We start from the raw sequence: 6,037 nt of genomic DNA on the forward strand, positions 1-6,037 counted from the left end.
TGAGTCACATCAAATATCCCCAAACCGAACCTTTGCTCGTCCCGAGTAAAGAGGTGACAAAAACTAGGACCCTTATTCAAACTAACCTACTAATATAGCCGATGTGAGACAATTAGCGGGTCTCACTCTGCCCCTTCAACTCACAACAAGACAACCATGAGGCAGGATACCTTCTTGCAAGGCAAGGTGGGGCTTGCCAAAATGGCGATACATCCAAGCATTAAAGCACACAAAACAAGTAATGGATGCATATACAAAAATGAATAGCCACTTTCCTCATCTAAGTGGCAAAATTATCTTCAAGGGAAGCAATCTAAGGGTACACATTCCATCATAGATATGGTCTCTTCAAACTACTAAGCCTAGAAGGATACCAATAAATCACCTCCAAGTTGTGTCAAGCTAGGGTACCTTTGTCCTCAATCGTTAAATGGTTTCGTCAAGAGTAGACTCCCTATGGTGTTAGAAACATTGGAGGATCGCGGAATTCCCCTCCTTGCCTAAACAAGAAGAAGGGTCGTCCCATCTCTACCATGCACAAAAGTGGATATGATGGAAAAGGGATTAATAGAACTTGAGTTTCATATGGGAGTTTGCTTTTTATTGTTGTTCCCCCCCCCCCCCCCAATTTGTGGCATTTGACATTTTGAGAACATTTATTTGCCATTTCTTTTGATGTTTGGCATTTTCAACACTTGACAATTTTTCAACTTTTTCTTGCATTTCTTTTTGAACATTTTCAAAGCTACCCCATTTATAGGGTGGGTGCTTATTTTTGAAGCATTAGGAGTCTATTTTTGTTACTCCTCTTTTATTTTGATGCAATTGCAAACTTTTTCTTTTCTTTTCATTTCTTGAACTCAAATTTTGAACAATTTTTGTGCCCATTCCCTTTGATGACAAAATGCGGTAGAACATGGATGATGGATGGTTGCATGGTTTCAAGGGTCACCTTGGAATAAACGGTAGCCAATGATTTATTACACCACAAGGTACTCTTGACTAGGCCTTAATCCATGGGTCAAAGGATACTAGCATGACACATCTTAGGGTGTTTTACAAGTATTCTAACAAGCAAAGTCTTAAGAAGAAAAAGTATCTACAAGGGCCTTATATACACTTGTCAAGCTTCCCAAATAGATGCTTTCGCAAATTTTTTTCCTAAATGCAACTATATGCCATGATGCAACTAAGATTTATACATCCTAATGCATATGCTTCTACCAACTAGTATGCCAAATAATCTAAATGCAATCCTAAATTCACATTGTTTATACCGCATCAATCAAAATAAAGCCACATAGTCATTACATAAAGAGGAAAAAGGAGATTGGAAAGATCATACCATGCGGTCTTCAATATCCTCATGTCTCGGATGTGGCGTAGTCGATCAATGTGAAAAAGGATAAACAAACACAATATATACAAGACAATATATACAAGACTACACTACAAAGGAAATAAACATGTTTTTGGATTTTTGAATTTTTCAAATTTTTATCCATTTTGTTTTAATTAAAGTAAAAGACATGTTTTTGTATTTCTCAAAATTTTTCAATTTTTATCATTTTTGTTTAAAAAGTAATGTTAGAATTTCCCATCCCCACACTAGTATGGGCATTGTCCTCAATGGCCAATACGATAGGAAATTATGCAATTTATATGAAAATGCATGATTTCTAAGCTAAATGCAAACTATATGACATATAAACAAGAGTGAATGCAAACTAAGCTATGCTATATGATGCATGATTTTTGTTATGTTGGAGAGCATAATTTATATTAGCTCCCAATGCATATGCATTAACTTCCCCAAACCAAAATAGACACTATTTCTAATGTCAAAAATTGGGGGAGTTCATGCATAAGGATGCTATGCATGAAACTACATTTGTCATTTTGGATTTTGAAAAAGTGGGAAAAATTAAATTAGCACCTTTAATGTTGCCAAGGTGAGATAATAGTCCTTCAATTTTACAAAGACACCAAAAGGTGGAAACAATAAATTGTGAAACAAAACTTGAAATTCTTGTTATGAAAAAGAAAGTACTGAGGGAAAAAAAAAAAAAAACTTCACTTTGGCCTTGATGGGTGCCTCGTGGCCGCTCCATCTAGCTCATGAAGTGTTCTTCAAAGGTCGTCATCATCCCCTCCCAAATCACTATCCCAAGCTTCCCTCGATGCATCGCTTCCATGGAAATCCATAAACTCATCCTCTTCGCTATCTAGCTTCACCGTGTCTCCACCATTTGAGTTTTCACTCCCTTCACCTTCTTGACCATGTGCTCCCTCATTAGCTTTTTCCAAATTTGGGAAAAGAATATGCATTTGAGCCCAAGAGGGAAGCATTCCCTCTTCACTAATGATTCCTTGCCGAGCCATTTGGTGAAATTGTGGATACAAGGCATAATAGTTATCCACATTGGCTTCAAATTGTCGGAGATGCATATCTTGATGGATTCCCGTCACAAAATCATCCCTAGGGAGGATGAAAGGATTCGGGTGATTTTAAGGTTGGTATTGGAAGGGGTAAGGTGGTATCACAATCTTTTCATTGTCATTCTTTTGTTGTTCATGTTGTTGATGTTGTGTTGGAGGTGGTGCTTGATTTACTTGATTCGCACTTGTTGGGATGAGATAAGATGGTATTGGAGAGAGAGGGCCTCGTCTTGGTGAAATTCTTGCTAATCCTTCTATTGGTAGGTAAATGGGGGTGTTCCCCTTAGTAAGCCATTTGATCCTCTTTTCATATCCCTCATGGGTCATCCAATGGTGTTGCCTAAAAATTAGCTCTTCGTTGATCCTTGTGTTGCCCGGAAGGGGTACATACTCATTGTTTTCATTAAATTTGGGGTTGAAAAACTTGGCAAGCCTTGTGATAAGTCCCCCATTGACAATATGTTTGACACCATCATCGTCCCCATTCCGGAATTTAGCCCATTTCTCTAGAAGAACAAGGGGGGCATTGAAATGGTATCCGCTCCTCCCTTGAATTTCGAGGTAAGATTCCATGAAGACAAGGTCAAGCTCATTCACTATGGCGGAATCTCGACGGGCAAGAAGAGTGCCGGTTAGAAATCGATAAGTGAGCCTAATGATAGGATTTTGAATGTGAAAAGCCAAGCATTCTTTGATGTAAGAAAAATCCCGACCCGTCATTGCTCTCCAAAGGGGTGTTATGCTATACTTTATTGGCTTTGATGTTCGGGTAGGCGAAACATCTAGCCCAAGCACATTAGTGAATTCAACAAGGGTCATCATTCTAGTGGTGTTTTCCAATCTAAATTCCACACATATGGTCTTGTTCAAGGTAGTGATTTTCAAGAAGCTCAAGAATTCAAGAACTAAAGATCGATAGGTACGCTCATGCATGTGAAATAAGGTTGAAAGACCAAACAATTCAAAGAGAGCTTCGGTTTGATGAAAGATTCCAAGTTTCCTCAAATTCTTATGGCATATAAATTTAGTGGGTAGAATGTTATTACCAAGAAGACGATGGAAAACAAGCCTTTGTACATCATTGACAAACTCTATGTTAGAAAACTCATCAAGTTTTGTAAGATCAATTATCTCTTCATGTTCTCTCCTCAATGTATTAAGGTGAGAAGTAGATGAGCTCCCCCTTACCCTTGGTCTTCTTTTCTCTCTAAATAATGATCCTCTTGGCCCCATTGTTGAATGTAGATCTATAATTAGGCTTGTTGAAATATGGAGATGTTCCTTGTGATTTAGATCTTCTTTTGAATCTTTTGAAACCTAGATTTTGGGGGTTTTTGTTTTTGAGGGGTAAATGAGTGCTTGAGATATGATTTGAGTTATATGAGATGGGGTTTTATATTTTAAAGTGGAAAGAAGGATGAGGTGTCACGAAATGTATGGTGGGGAAGGACTTTAAGTGGCGAGAAATTAGAAGAAAAAGACGGTAGGGCGACGAGCGGCTCGAGCACGAGACGCTCGGATTGTGGCTCCTGGAGACGAACGGATCCTTTACGGGACAGATCAGATCCCAAATTTTGGAGTAGCCAGGATGAACGGATGCTTGTCGGGACGTTTGGATTTCTGCACGGAGACGAGCGGATCCTACTGGGGAAGCTCGGATTCTCTGTCAGGATGAAATCCGAGAAAATGATACAATCAGGATGAGCGGATGCATGGTAAGACGACCGTCTTGACTGAGACGAGCGGATTGTCTGTGGAGACGCTCGGATCTTCAGTCAGACCAAAACATTTGTTTCCCAGCTCTCTCAAGACGAGCGTCTGCTCACCAGGATGCTCGGATCTTGTGTCAGGACGAGCGGATTCCTCACGGGACGCTCGGTTTGATCTTGTTCCTCTTTCATTCCTCATTTGGTCGAAAGTGCTTCCCCACACTTTAATTTCTAAATCCTTCATTCATAAAAATGGTTAGTGACCCTCCCTCACTTACTCTCATTGGCAAAAATCATGCTTATGATAAAAATGCAATGAAGCTAAAAATACAAGTAAGAAGAGTTAGTATATTTACACGTGGTGGTTTGGAGAGGACTCCACCAAACTCTCTTTTTGATGATCTTCTCATGGGGATGGAGGCCCGAGGTAGGTGACCTCGACTTCTCCAATGAATGCTCCTTCATAATATGGTTTTAATCTTTGACCATTGACTTTAAACTTGCTTCCATCTTCCGACCTTATCTCGAAGTCCCCATATTTTCCTACTTCGGTGATCACGTAGGGACCCATCCATCTAGAGTTCAACTTCCCGGGAAAGAGACGGTATCGGGAGTTGAATAGAAGGACTTTGTCTCCCTTGTGTAAGGCCTTTTGCTTGATTCTCTTGTCATGAAGCAACTTTGTCCTTTCTTTGTAGATTTTGGCATTCTCATAAGATTGTAGTCAGATTCCTCTAACTCTTGGATTTGCATCATTCTCTTTTGACCACTTAGTTTGAGATCAAGGTTGAGAGCTTTGATTTTCCAAAAAGCTTTCTATTCAAGCTCAATTGGCAAGTGACATGCTTTCCCATAGACAAGTTTGTAAGGAGAGGCTCCTATGGGAGTCTTATAGGCCGTCCTATCAGCCCAAAGAGCGTCATCAAGCTTCATGCTCCAATCCTTATGAGTCTTGTTAACAACCTTCTCAAGGATTTGCTTGATCTCTCTATTTGAGACTTCAACTTGACCGCTTGTTTGAGGATGATATCCCAAGCTGGTTCTATGTTGAACACCATATTTGGTCAAAAGGGATGTGAGCTTATTTTCATGGAAATGTGTCCCTCCATCACTTATGATTGGTCTAGGGACTCCGAACCTTGGGAAGATTATTTTCTTGAAGAGTTTGGTGACCGTTTTGGCATCATCGGTTGGGGTAGCAATTGCCTCTACCCATTTTGAAACATAGTCAACGGCCACAAGGATATATTTGTTTCCCTTAGATGTCATGAACGGTCCTTGGTAGTCGATGCCCCAAACATCGAAGATTTCCACCTCCAATATCCCTCTTTGCGGCATCTCGTTCCTCCAAGAAATATTTCCCGTTTTTTTGACAAGCATCACAATGGAGGATGAATTCCCTAGCATCTTGGAACATAGTTGTTAGATTCATTAATCTCATTAATTTACATATTCATATGTGAAATAATATATTTAGTCATAAAATAAATACAAGATTTTATGCATGCAAACAAAAACCAGATAAGAGAAGAAATCATCAATCTTACTATGGGATTTCGGATAATAGGGCACCAACAAGATCTCCTTCTTGTTAGTTCTTGAGCTTCCTTATAATGGATGAACAAAAGGTCCAAAATAGAACCTCTCCCAAAAGTATATACCCAAAGAAATCTCTTAATAACTTATATAATTATGAACTAGTAAAAATATAAGTTTTACTTAAAATATGGCACAAAATATTAATTTTGTTCTCTTGTATTTTCGGCCAAGAGAGGAACGAATTTGAGAGATTTTATTTCTCTAAGTTTTCACAGTTGTAGAGAGATTAAATTTTCTAACACTAGAAAATATTAGGTGAAGGTTAAATGAATAATAGAGGGAAAAACCTT

This window comes from Silene latifolia, chromosome 11 (genome assembly GCF_048544455.1).
Source record: "Silene latifolia isolate original U9 population chromosome 11, ASM4854445v1, whole genome shotgun sequence".
Classification (NCBI taxonomy): domain Eukaryota; kingdom Viridiplantae; phylum Streptophyta; class Magnoliopsida; order Caryophyllales; family Caryophyllaceae; genus Silene; species Silene latifolia.